At 42.5% G+C, this 13,352-nt stretch overlaps 1 protein-coding gene across 2 annotated transcripts in view; it reads left to right on the top strand.

The window, feature by feature from the left end:
* Positions 1-11,015: 11,015 nt before the first annotated feature.
* The window catches only part of SUPT3H (SPT3 homolog, SAGA and STAGA complex component), a 519,913-nt gene continuing 517,576 nt past the window's right edge, over positions 11,016-13,352 (top strand). For both annotated transcript variants that reach the window (XM_055135058.1, XM_055135057.1), the window contains exon 1: positions 11,016-11,277. The gene's annotated coding sequence lies outside the window, so the exon portion shown is untranslated. The remainder of the gene's footprint in view (positions 11,278-13,352) is intronic.

Below are 13,352 nucleotides of genomic sequence, written 5' to 3'. Positions count from 1 at the left end.
TTGGCATATGAATACGCCACAGGGAGTTTGCCAGGCTCTCCCATGAGCATGCCTGTCTGATGTTAAATCGAGTAATTCACATACAGCCAAGACTCGTCATATAAGCACTGAAGAAATTCTAACGGGATTCACAACTTCTTTCTGTTTTTCATCCCTTTAAGTTCCCAGTGCATATAGAAAATGATTTATTAACTTATCTGTTTTCTCTTATTCAGAAGAAAAGCAAGCTTTTCATTGTCTAGGAAGACTGCCTGAGCCTCACACAAGAGAGTTGGGGCTTGGGGTTTGGCTCCCCAATCTTCTCTAGGCAACATTATCACTCCCAGAGCTTGCTCACTCAACTCAAAAGAGACTCAGTGGAAAAGTCAAAATGCTGAGTTAGTAACAATGAGCAAATGTAATTGTTTGGTGTAACAAACGGACGATCCTAGTAACTTTATTATTACTTTATTTCAGAAGCTTCATGGGTGTTCAAATACCAACCTATTCTGTTACTGGTTACAACAGGGTAAAAAATTACACACATTATTTGAATCCTTGAATTATTAGAACTCTGATAGCTGGACTCACTTTTTTTCACTCATTGCCACAGTATTAGTACATGCTATACCAATTCTTCTGTATCTGTTTTTTTTCTATGCTTTGTGACTAACCTAGTTGTCATTATTTACCTCCTGTTTTAATCATGTTGTAATTAAGATTTGCTACCTTAGATCTTGCTGCCTTCCAAAAGTCATTGTTTATTGTTCTAGTTAACTTTCAGCAGTTTTACCTAGAATATAACTATGAATAATTGAGGAATGTTTTACTGTCATCTGATTGGTTGACTATTTCATGAGCCAAAAATAAATCTATGAAAGAAATTATAGAAGAATAACTTAAAATTGGGGACATTCAGGGACCAGAGCTATAGTACAGGGGTAGGGTGCTGGCCTTGCACATAGTTGACCCGGGTTCTATCTCCGGCATCCAATGTGTTTCCTGAGCCTGCCAGGAGTTGATTCCTGAGTGCTGAGGACTAACCCCTGAGCACCACTAGGTGTGCCCCCAATTCCCCCCAAAAAATTGGGGAAAATTCAATTTCTAAACCCTATGGGTTGATAAATGGTTACTGGGATTTAGTTAGAATGAAATAACAAAAGTGCCAGAGAACAATTCTGGGACTGCTACTACAAACTGAGTTATTATTTTTTATTTGGTATCTAGTATGGATGTAGAAACTGAATAGTCTACGTGCTGGAAGGATAGCATAGTGGGTAGGTCTCTTGCCTTGCACAGGGCCAACCCATGTCCAATCTCCAGCATCCCATGTGATCCCCAATGTGCCACTAGGAATAATTTCTGAGTGCAGAGCCAAGAGTAACTCCTGACTGTAGCCCAAAATAAAAAGTAAAAATTTTAAAAAGGAAAGAAAAAGGTCGAAATTGAATAGTATTTACAGTAATCATTTTGTCAAACTAAAAAAAAAAGGAATCTTTTTGTTTAGATTGAAAAGAAATATTTAATTGTGGGCAGAGGTGAACATAAACTTCCTCACAGATTGCCAACAGGTGTATGATACTTTATTGTTGTTTTGATTTGCATTTCCCTCATAAAAAGTTACTCCATGTCACTTTTCATCAAGGAAATTCAAATCAAAACAAAACAATGAGGTATTACCTCAACCCAGTAAGACTGGCACACATTAATCACTTAGATAAAAAAACAACAGGTGTTGGCATGGATGTGGAGAAAAAGGAGCCTTTATTTACTGCTGGTGGGAATGTCGAGTGGTTCAACCTTTTTGGAAGACAATATAGACATTTCTGAAAAAATTAGAAATAAATTTTCCATGTGGCCCAGCAATTAAACATGGCATTTATCCCAAAGGTTCTAGTACTCTACTTAGTAAAAACATGTGCTCTCCTATGTTTATTGCAGCATTGTTCACAATAGCTAATCAAAAAACAACCCAAGTGTCCAAGAACAGATGAGTGGACAAAGAAACAAGAAACTATGGTTCATCTACACAATGGAATACTACTTAGCTATAAGAGAAGACAAAATCATGCAATTTGCCACTATGGGTGGATCTGGAGAGTTTCATGATGAATGAAATAAGTTAGAAGGAGAGAGGCAGATATAGAATGATCTCCCTCATATGTGGGACGTAAAGATAGAGAGTAAGGTAACAGAATCCGAAAACTGATCTTTAGTAGGACACATGTCACTGTAGAGGGGCAGAGGGTGGGGGGAATAAGATGGAGTGGGGGTGGGGACATTGGGACAATGGTGGAGGGAAGCTGACTCTAGTGAAGGGTATGGTTTTGGAATATTTTATGCATGAACTTCTGCCATTATTAATATTGTAAATCACAGTGCCTAAATTAAAATAGAAAAGTTAAGGAACAAAAAAAATGTCCCTTTCCTTCCTTTTGTAGTAGTAGTTGTTGTTGTTGTGATAACAAGAGGTTGCACATAGTTGTTGACTGTGTGCCACAAACCACACTCTGTTGTGGCACCAGGGACCCTCAACAGCATAGCGTCTGGGATAACATGGTCGTATAGGGCAGTCCCATTGTTAAACCCCAAGTCACTCAAGGCAGAATTTTTTGTTGCTGAACAATCCCTCCTTCCTTTATGTTTTGATTTTTGAAACTTGCATAATACTCATTTCCAGGGAGACACCAGCACTGGAGTAATCTCAGGGGTTTCTTAATCCTTGAGAATATTGCTCAGAAGAAATATTTTTTTATAATGTGGAAAATATTACTAAAAAATGAAAATAAAGTGGTTGAGTAACCTACTTGTTGCTTTCACATTCTTGTTATCGGGGAAAGTTACAAATTCTACAGAAGTTCTAGTGAAAGTTGTTCTCAACCATTAGTAAACCTCAAAATTACGTGGAGTAGGCAAAGAGAATTTCTAAGTTTCTCTTCCAGAGTTTCTAGGTCCATAAGTATGTGATGAGGACACATTTGATTTTTCTTTTTTTTTCTTTTGACCCTTTGGACCACCCCTGCTGATGCTCAGAGACTACTCCTGGCTCTGCACTCAGGAATTATTCCTTGTGGTGCTCAGGGGACCATATAGGATGCTAGGGATCAAACCTGGATCAGCTACACGCAAAGTAAGTGCCCCATCCACTGTACTATCTCTCCAGCCCCAAATTTGATTTTCTAACAAGATGACTCAACCACGCTAGGAAAACCTTTGCTTTAAGATATCTTCAATGATATAAGTACCTTGTTATCTCTTGCCCATTGCCCCTTGTGAGTCAACTAAACTTGATTTAGCTCGTCAGCACTCTCTTGGCACCTCCTCTTTCCTCCACTACACAGAAAATTGGGTTCATTGTGTATGAACTCCCTGAAGTTGTTCACTTTTTCAACCTACCCCTTTTCCATTCTATAGTTTACTCCACTTCCTGGGCTATTAATCAAAAACCTTCCTGTGTCTTAAGGATCTGTTTTCATCTTCACATTATAACATTTTTCCCCCATTGGCTCTCTTATATTCTATGTCAACGTTTCCTTTTTTACAAGTTTCTTCAAAGCTCATAAACAAGCTGAAATCTCTTGATCTTGAAAATCTATCCTGTGACCCTGAATATTTCTCTAGTTATTCTCTCTCTTCTTCACAGGCCAAGTTCTTGGAAAGAATAACACACTGATTTCTCAACTTCCTTGTTTACTCTTCCCTTTGCTAGTCACTGCAATCAGGTTTCTAATCCTGCTACTCTACCAAGCTGCTTTACTGAAGGTCACTTTGATCTGGCTAAGTCTGATTGACTCTGCTTCTCATTTCAGTACCATTAATCTCTCTTTGAAATGTTCTGTTCTCCTGGTTTCTGTGACACCACTACCTTATCAGTTTCTTCTTTCTCCTGCGATGAGCTGGGGTCTAGGGCCCAGTTTGACTCATTTCTCTTTAAGTATGCTCTCTGGAGCATCCCATTATCTCCTTGACCTCAGTTGTTCCCACAAAGCTCCTTGTGAGAATGTTTTAGTTTGAATCTCGGAAGTGAAATACATTCCACATCTAAACGGTGTGTGTGGAATGCTCTATGCTGATAATTACCAAGTCTAAATGTTCATTTACTCCCTTGAGCTCCAGACTTTGTTCAACCTTTTATCTTCATCATTTGGAGTGAATAGCCTAGCTACTGGTTATAGCCACCTGGAATTTTGTAGCCAGGGTAAGCTTAACATACCTCACCTAACACTAGGGCCCATGAAATCATTGTTTTGCTTTGTTAGTTGTATTGGGGCCACACCTGCGGTGATCAGGGTTTACTCTTGGCTCTGTGCTCAGGGAACACTCCCAGCAGGTTTGGGTAACCATATAGATTGCTGGGGAATCGAACTCCAGTCAGCTGCAGTGCAAGGCAAAAACACCCTACCACTGTACTATTGTTCCAGCTCCTGATATCCTTCTTGAGTTTCTTACATATATTCCCATATCTTTTTTTTTTCTGCAGGGGTGGGGGTGGGGAGTGGGAGGAACACCCAGCAGTGTTCAGGACTTACTCCTGACTTTGTGCTCAGGGATCATTCTTGGAAGGGCTTGGATGACCATATGTAGTGTTGGAAATTGAAGCCAGGTTGGCCATATGCAAGGCAAGTGCCCTTACCCACTGTACTAGCTCTCTAGCCCCATCCTCGTATCTTAACAGTAACTAAATTCTATAAATTCTGTTTCTTTAGTACTCCCCTCCCTGTCTTCCATCATTTTCTAATCCTCTGATACACTGTTAGACCTTATTACCCTTTCCTGAATGCTTGACTCCTTCAAATCTGTCACTTAGCGTTCCACATTACCATCAATTTACTAGCAAATGCCATCATATTGCTACTTTAAAAAATACTTTCAAGGCACTCTCCATACTTAGCAATAAAATTCTTTTTGTTTTGGTTTTGGGGCCCCACCCAGCTTGTGCTCAGGGATTACTCCTGGTGGGGTTCAGGGGGAACCACATGTGGTGCCAGGTATAGTCAGCTGTATGCAATGCTGTTCTCTCTCTCTCTAGTCTCTCAACACAGTGCATGTCTTTCTTTGCTCTGGGCTCTATCATGATTTTCCATTTCTTTTATTTCTATTTGTTGGACCATACCTAGTAGTACTCAAGGGTTACTCCTGGTTCTGCACTCAAGAATTATTCCTGATGGAGCTTGGGGGACCATATGAGATGCCAATGATTAAAACCAGGTCAACTGTATGTAAGGCAAGCACCCTACCTGCTAAACTATTGCTCCAGCTCCTCTATAAGTTTCTGACTTCTCTTCAGACCTGGTGATTCCATGGTGCTGGCCAGTTTGCAGTCCCTCAGACATTGGCTTTGCTCATGCTATTCCTGCTTCCTAATTATGCTTCCCCATTTTGTGAAACTATTACTCACTTTTCCAGACTGAGCTGTTGAAGTCATGTTCTCCACATAATAATGTCAATAATGAAAACAACATTATTAAAGGCTTACTATGGGCCAAGCACTTTACCTATATTCTCATGTCATTCTTATCACAAGACTTCACAATTTGTCTCCCTCAATGTACAGATGAGACAGCTGAGGTCAGAGGGTTTGTCTCCCTTGACACCTTTTTTTTTTGAGCCAGTCAACACTTAGTGCCCTCAAATGACTACTCCCTACATCATGTTTATTCTATAATCTACACATTGAGAGGGAAAATTATACACTACAGCTGATACGTTAGAAGGGAATGTTCTCCAAATTGTTTTAGATAATACATTAATAAGCTGCTGGCGTTGCCAGGAAGCCTTCACAGACTGTGACTGTTTGGATCTAAGAAAATAAAAAATGATAACCAAACTACTCAGTACTCAAAATAAACATGAATTTAGGGGAGGAGGAGAGTGGACTCAAATGGAGTAGACACAGAAAGTCTTTACTTTTGTGTTTTATCATCTCAAAACATTAGTAAGACTTGCTGTTGCCACAATGAGCTTTGTAAAAATGCTATTGGGTGAAATCTACAAAACACTGTCATATTGGATTTTTGTAGAATAAAGGCAGTTGGTAGCTCATTCACAATATTCACAAATTTAGCCTTAGCTGAAGTTCAAAACAGGTGAGGAGTATCAGAATATTAGCTCACCATTTATAGAAATTTCTTTAGTTGACAAGTGTCCAGCAACAGATGAGTGAATAAAGAAAGTGTGGGGTATATTTATAAAAATGAAATACTGTCCATTTATACAAAAAATAAAAGATGAAATCTTGCAGTTTTCTAGACTGGAAGGATCTAGAAAGTGTCACTCTGAAGTGAACTGAGTCAGAAAGAGGTAGACAAAAACCAGATGATCTCGCTTGTAAGTGGAGTTTAAAGAAATATAGCAAGGAAACAGACAATGGTCAATGAAAACAAGCTCTGAGATCTATATCTACAGCTCTGATTGTGATGGTGGGATAGTAGCACTCTGGCACCAGGTCACTTAAAAATTTAAATGACATCAAGTCAATTATCTACCAATTATCTTGTTACATATTCTTTTCCAGCCCTGTGAAAACTTTCCCCTGTCACAATCAAGTTGAGCTTTCATTTTATTTTATTTTTTTATTTTTTTGGGCCACACTCAGCAATGCTCAGGGGATATTACTCCTGGCTTTACATTTAGGAATCACTCATGGTGGTGCTCAGAGGACCATATGGGATGCTGAAGATCAAATCCAGTTTGCAAGCAAGGCAAACACCTTACTGGCTGTACTATTGCTCCAGTTCCCAACAATTATATTCTTTTAACATGCTACATAAAGTTTTTCCTGTTTATCATCTAGCCCCTCTTACAATAATATATATTTGATGATGGTATCACTTTGTTGTCTCAGCGCCTATTTGCATCTCTTAGAAAAATACTATGTCTCTCATAAATATCCAATGAATGAATAAAATAAATAGCACCCACCACTCATACTTAGCAAATAAACTTTATCTTTTAGAGAAGAATGAAGGTGTTTGTTTCCATTATTGTGAATGACTGAATTTCCAGGAGTCTACAGAATTTAGGGATCACTTTGAAACTGATTTTGATCTCTTCTACTTTTGAATCTAAAAAGCACAATATTTTCAGCTGACACAATTTAATGAAATCTTGGTATGCTAAATCTCTAATCAGAGATTCCTATGTGAATGGATCTGTTCTATAATCTTTAAATTGAATAGTAATGACATTCTTTTTTTTTTTGAACCATATCTGGTGGTGCTTAGGGCTACTCCTGGTGGTGCTCAAGGGACTATTTGGTGCCAGTATCAAACCTGGATCTCGAATATGCAATACACATACTCTAGCTGAGTTATCTCTTGCACAATATTGCAACATTTATTTATGTTTTGGGGACACACCAAGCAGTAATCCGCTTATTCCTGGCTCTATATTTAGAGATCACTCCTGGCAGGGCTTAGGGCACCCTTTGGGGTGCTGGGAAATTGAACTTGGATTGGCCCTGTGCATGGCAAACATTCTACTCACTGTACTTTGGCCCTGGTTATTCCTATTTAAAAACTGAAAGGAAATTGAGGGTTGCCAGGTTTTAAGTTTATTTGATGACTTCATTTTTACATATGTGAAAACTGAGGCCCAATGATGTGAAATCAGTTGTTCAAGTATCACAGAGGTGAGTAATCCTTTAGTAATGCAGAATAACTTGTTCTAAAGATAAAGTACTTTTGATAGTACAATTGAAGAACAATTCTTAGTACCAGGAAATTAATGGAATGTAGCAACAACTGTTATACATGATTTAAGCAATATGGACTAGTTTGTTTCTATGATATTTAAGCTTTAGAAATACAATATAAACACAGAAAAAGATATAATAATTGATAAATAAGAAAAAGAAAAAAGAAACTTAAAAAGTGAGTCACATTAAGTCATCTACCAGTGAAGAAACTTCATCACAAAGACGACTCTACGAATTCTGCTATTGTTTGAAGAATGAGAGCTCCTTATTACAGTAGATTGTAACTTCTAGCTATCAAGAGGCAGTCTTACATATGTACTCTTTCTTTTTGGTCTATATGAGGGGCCAGGGCTGGAGTGATAGCACAGTGGGTAGGGCATTTGCTTTGCACGCAGCCAACCCCGGTTCAATTCCTCCGCTCCTCTCAGAGAGCCCGGCAAGCTACCGAGAGTATCCCACCTGCATGGCAGAGCCTGGCAAGCTACCCGTGGTGTATTTGATATGCCAAAAACAGTAGCAACAAGTTTCACAATGGAGACGTTGTTGGTGCCTGCTCGAGGAAATCGATTAACAATGGGACGACAGTGCTACAGTGCTATGAGGAGCCAGAATTCATAGTACAGTTCATATGGTGTTTGCCTTCCATTCAGCCAACATGGGTTCAATCGCTGGCCTCCCCTACGATCCCTGAGTCTGCCAGGAGTGATCCCTAAGCGCAGACCTGGAAATAAGTCCTAAGCACTGCTGGGTATGACCTGCCTCCTAAATCTATATGAACCTTTTCATGCCAGAGGAATACATGTCTACAAAGAACAATATTTTGTGTTTCTTTTAACAGCTTTGTTCAGGGGATGGATATATTTTTCAGTTCACTTGGTCTTCTTGTGTGTTTTCTCTACATGCTTTGAAATAATATATTTCCTGAGAGGTAAGTTGCTAATGTCTTAATTTCAGGAATAGTTTCATTGGTTTAGATTTGTTATAATTAAGATAACAGCACTTAGAATATCTGATAGTCTCTCGTGGAAATTAGTTTTGACTCTTTCCAAAAATACAGCAGTGGCCCAAACTACATACAAGATTATGGCTAAATCAGTTCCTAATAATGTTTTGTTTTTTTTTTTTTTTGCTTTTTGGGTCACACCCAGCGATGCTCAGGGGTTACTCCTGGCTTTGCACTCAGGAATTACTCCTGGCAGTGCTTGGGGGACCATATGGGATGCCGGGGATCGAACCCAGGTCGGCCGCATGCAAGGCAAACACCCTACCCGCTGTGCTATCACTCCGGCCCCCCTAATAATGTTTTAATGTTAATAGATTCTAGGAGGCAAGATCACTGAATAACTGTGACTTCAAAGTGAAGACTGCTGCCAGCAGCACAATTCACAACTTCTTCAGAGTGAATTTTTTTTTCAGAGTGAAATTTTAATCTTCCTAGTGTGCCTTGTTTAACAATTTCCTTTTCCCATGGTTTAATTTCACTATCTCCTGTTGGGAGTGATTACATGTAAGTTAGACACAGTGGTCTAAGACCAAGATCTGGGTTCATTTCTGAAAAACTAGGTTAAATCAAGTAATGCAGGCAAGGGGCTGGAGCGATAGCACAGTGGGTAGGGCGTTTGCCTTGCACACGGCCAACCCGGGTTCGAATCCCAGCATCCCATATGGTCCCCTGAGCACCGTCAGGGGTGATTCCTGAGTGCATGAGCCAGGAGTGACCCCTGTGCATCGCCAGGTGTGACCCAAAAAGCAAAAAAAAAAAAAAAAAAAGTAATGCAGGCAAAACTCCCTTACAAGAACTAGTATCAACTAACATCAACTGAACGTAATTTTCACTGAAATATTTCTTTAGATGTGATGTTTATTTTCTCTTACTTTTCCATATTATCTATTTAAAAGGGCTTTTCAACTATTAGGTGTTTAAAAAATCAGTTTGTCTTTATAGAAAATTATTGCACTTATTCATTATTCTTTTATACTCTACCCTTTATTTAGCATTGAATTAAATCTGATTTACATTTTACATCCTAAATATATTATTTGGAAGTTTAAGTATTTGGCTAAAATTGATGAAGAGATTAAAGAGAGCTAAACAAAATTAGCAAGATTCAAGTTAAATCCCGGGGGGGGGGGGAATAAATAAGTTGCTATTTTAAACAATAAAAGCAAATAAAAGGGGGGATTATTTCAGAATGCAAATGTTAATAGGCAAGAAATTAACTAAACCGTAATACTTAGACATGACTTTAGAAGTTCAATCCCTATGAAATATTGTATATATTTGATAGGAAGTAGATGTAGCATGAGTAATCCAGTTTTCTAGCCTAAGCAGTTTAAAATGATAAAAATATGAGGCCAGGGCTAATACTCAAGTTGGTAGAGCACACGTCTTGCATGTTTTGGCCCTTAATTGATCTCCCAGGACCAGTTCCTACAATTAAAAAATATATACATACATATTTATAGTTGTACACATGTATTTTATACACATATGAAATGATTTTAAATAGTTCATATCCTCTTACGTAAACTGCATTATCTTTTATTTTTGTGCAGAGATCAAACTCTGATCTCTCATGCATGGAAGGCATGCACTTAACCACTGAACCAAATCCATGGTCCATAACTGCATTATTCAAAGAATCACATCTTTATCAAAGTCAGGATTCACAGTTTAATAGTGGGCGTGTGAGAGTTTTAAAATGCATCAGGAAAGGCAGAATCCCAGGGGAAAATAAGCACTAAAAAGTCTTGGAAAAGTTCAATCATTAAAAAAAAAAATTGATAGTAAGGCTTAAGTGCAGTAAAATGCAATGGAAAAAAACAGAGATTTATGGCGACTCATCATCTCCCAGAGACAAGGTGTGTGTGTGTGACAAGGGGTGCAAGGGGTGTGTGTGGGGGTGCGGGGGGAGGACGGCTGCCTCGGAGGAGCTGGTGTTTCAGTCTTGCAGGAAGGGATCCACATGCACAGGGAAAGCTGATCTTCAAGACGCTTCCTCGTCCTAAGTACACAATTCTGCTAATAGGGATCCCGGTGCACCCCCACTCAGGAAGAGAAGCTCAGATCGGCCAAGCAGTCGCAACAAATCTCAGCAAATTTCCAGCGACGGCCACCTAACCCTCAGAAAAAAACAAAAGCAAAAACAACAAAAAAACCCCCATTCACAAGGAAGGCGAGCCCCAGCCTCTGGCTCTGGACACCCCCCGCCCCACTGGTGGCGAGGCGCCGTCTGGGCACCGGGCCGGGCCGCGCTCTCCGAGGCCCCGCCCCCGGGTAGCGTGGCGGAAGTGGATCGAGCGCGAGGCCCCTGCGGGCCACCTGGTCGAGCGCGCATGCGCGGGCTCCGCGCCGCCGGCGGCGGGGGCGTGCGGGGCGCTCGCTTCTCCGTCTCCACAGCCCCCGCCCCACAGAGCGGCCTCCCGCCATCTTGCGTTCTCCCCCCTTCGGCCCCGCCACCTTTTCCCTTCTCTACACTCTAGCCCCCCCTCACCCGCCCCTTTCCAAGCGCGGCCGCAGCAGCAGACACCGCACCGTCTCTTCCCACACAATTCTCCACGCGGGACGCGCAGCCGTGCCTACAAGTGTCCTTAAAGCAGAGGTTGTAGGGGCTGAGGGGGCCGAGGCGGGAGGCGGGCGCGGGAGAAGGCGCGGGGGCGGGAGGGACGCGCCGTCGCGCGAGCCGCGCGCCTCTGGGTCCCAGCGCCCGCCCCGCCCCGGGCGGCCGCGGGGGAGTAATTGGCGTGCGCGCGGCGGGAGACCTGAGGGCGGAGGATGGTCGTGCGAGGCGCTGGCTCGGCGCGGAGCCATCGCTGGGCGGCCGGGGCTGGAGTCGGCGCTTGACTCCTCCCCCCCGTCGGGCGGGGTGGGCGTGGGGGGCGCGTGGGCTCCGCCGGGAGCGTCCCGGGCTTTCCTGCCCAGTGCCCTGGACTAGTTTTTTGGAGGGAAGACGCCTGAAGGCAACTACTTGTTGCTCGGCGGGCGGCGCGGAAGGCGGCGTCTAACGGACGCGTTCGGGCCGCGGGACGGGGCGAGGGTGGGGGGCGAGGTCCCCGCCCGGCAGGGATGCCCCGCGCCAGCGTCCGTGCGCTTGGTCAGTGTCTGCGAGTTTAGAGTTGGGGATATCCAACGAGACTGTGCAGGTTCAGTGCGAGCCCGTCAGGCCCTGCTCAGTCCGTGTGTGTTGGTTTTGGTCTCCCAAGCTGAGAAGCCTCAGGTCGAAAGGCTGAAGAATGATTGACCTTGTGTCTAAGTTAGAAGGAGAAAAATCAGAGTGGCACTGTGGGGAGGGCGTCTGTTTGCCTTGCTCGCGGCCGACCCAGGTTCCATCCCTTGCACCATGTACGTCCCCTGAAGTCCACCAGGTGTGATCCCTGAACGCAAAGCCTCGAGTAATTCGTGCCCCCACCCCCACGCCCCAGTCATAACCAAACAGGAAGGCCCCGAGAGATAGCACAGGGCTTAGCTTGCTCTTGCATTGCAGCCCACCCTGGAAAGCCCTGGGACCACCAGCAGCGATTCTTGAGCATTTGAATTCCCGAGCCCAGCACGGTTCCCCGGCACCTGGAACTGGGTGTAGCCCCCCAAATCAGGACAATCAGGGACCGGCAAGATAGTACCTCAGCGGGTGAGGCGCTTGCCTTGCACTCGCTGACTCGGATTCTGTCAGCCTTTCCCCAGCACCCCCTCAGGAGTGATCTTTGAGCACAGCGCCAGGAATAAGCCCTGAGCACCACTTGGTGTGTTTCGATAAACCCCCCTTTTACCCCCCCACATCCGCTCAGCCCCACCTGCCCAAAATTAGGACACTTGGTCTGACAATTGAGAGTATTTATATTAAGTAGTATTTAATAATATTCAAATGACCCTGCCCGTATGCTATTAATTTAAATGTAAATTCTAGTGTTGTTCGAAATAAGTGCACCGTTAATTGGGGAGGAGAGGAAGTAGTGTCAAAATATATGAAGGGTAGAACTTTGGAAGTGGAATTGAGAGTTTTACTTTCATGGAATTTCTGTTGGGTGTTTCAGAGAGCTCCAGTTTGACAGGGGAGGAGCAGTTCCTGAAAGGGATTTGCAAAAATACAGAGCACTTTATCTTGCTATTGCTAAGGTCTCTCTGGGTATATTCAAGATTCAGGCATACTAGGCCAAGAAATTTCTTTCCTAGTGGAAATGTTCTGTAGTGTTTCAATACTATAATCACAGAGCTCAAGAGTATTTGAGGGGCTGGAGTGATAGCACAGCGGGTAGAGCGTTTTTGCCTTGCACTCATCCAAACCAGGTTTGATTCCCAGCATCCCGTATGGTCCCCTGAGCACCGCCAGGAGTAATTCCTGAGTGCAGAACCAGGAGTAACCCCTGTGCATCGCCAGGTGTGACCCAAAAAGAAAAAAAAAAGTATTTGAGATGAGGTTGATGCAGTGGAAGAACTTAATTTTAAATTTCATTTGTCTTAATTTAAATATAATTATCAACATCTGACTAGTGGCTATCATACTGGATAGCATGGGTCTAGAATCTGGACTTTGAGATATCATCCAGTTTATTTATTTACTTTTTGACTTTTGGATCAAACCCCACAGTGCTTAGGGCTTGCTCCTGACTTTGTGCTTAGGGGTCATTTCAAGCATTACTTGGTGACTGCATGGGATGCCGGGGATTGATCCTAGTCAGC

This window comes from Sorex araneus, chromosome 4 (genome assembly GCF_027595985.1).
Source record: "Sorex araneus isolate mSorAra2 chromosome 4, mSorAra2.pri, whole genome shotgun sequence".
Taxonomy (NCBI): Eukaryota; Metazoa; Chordata; class Mammalia; order Eulipotyphla; family Soricidae; genus Sorex; species Sorex araneus.
The sequence above is the reverse complement of the archived record's forward strand: the minus strand, read 5'-3'. Positions and strand labels throughout refer to the sequence as shown.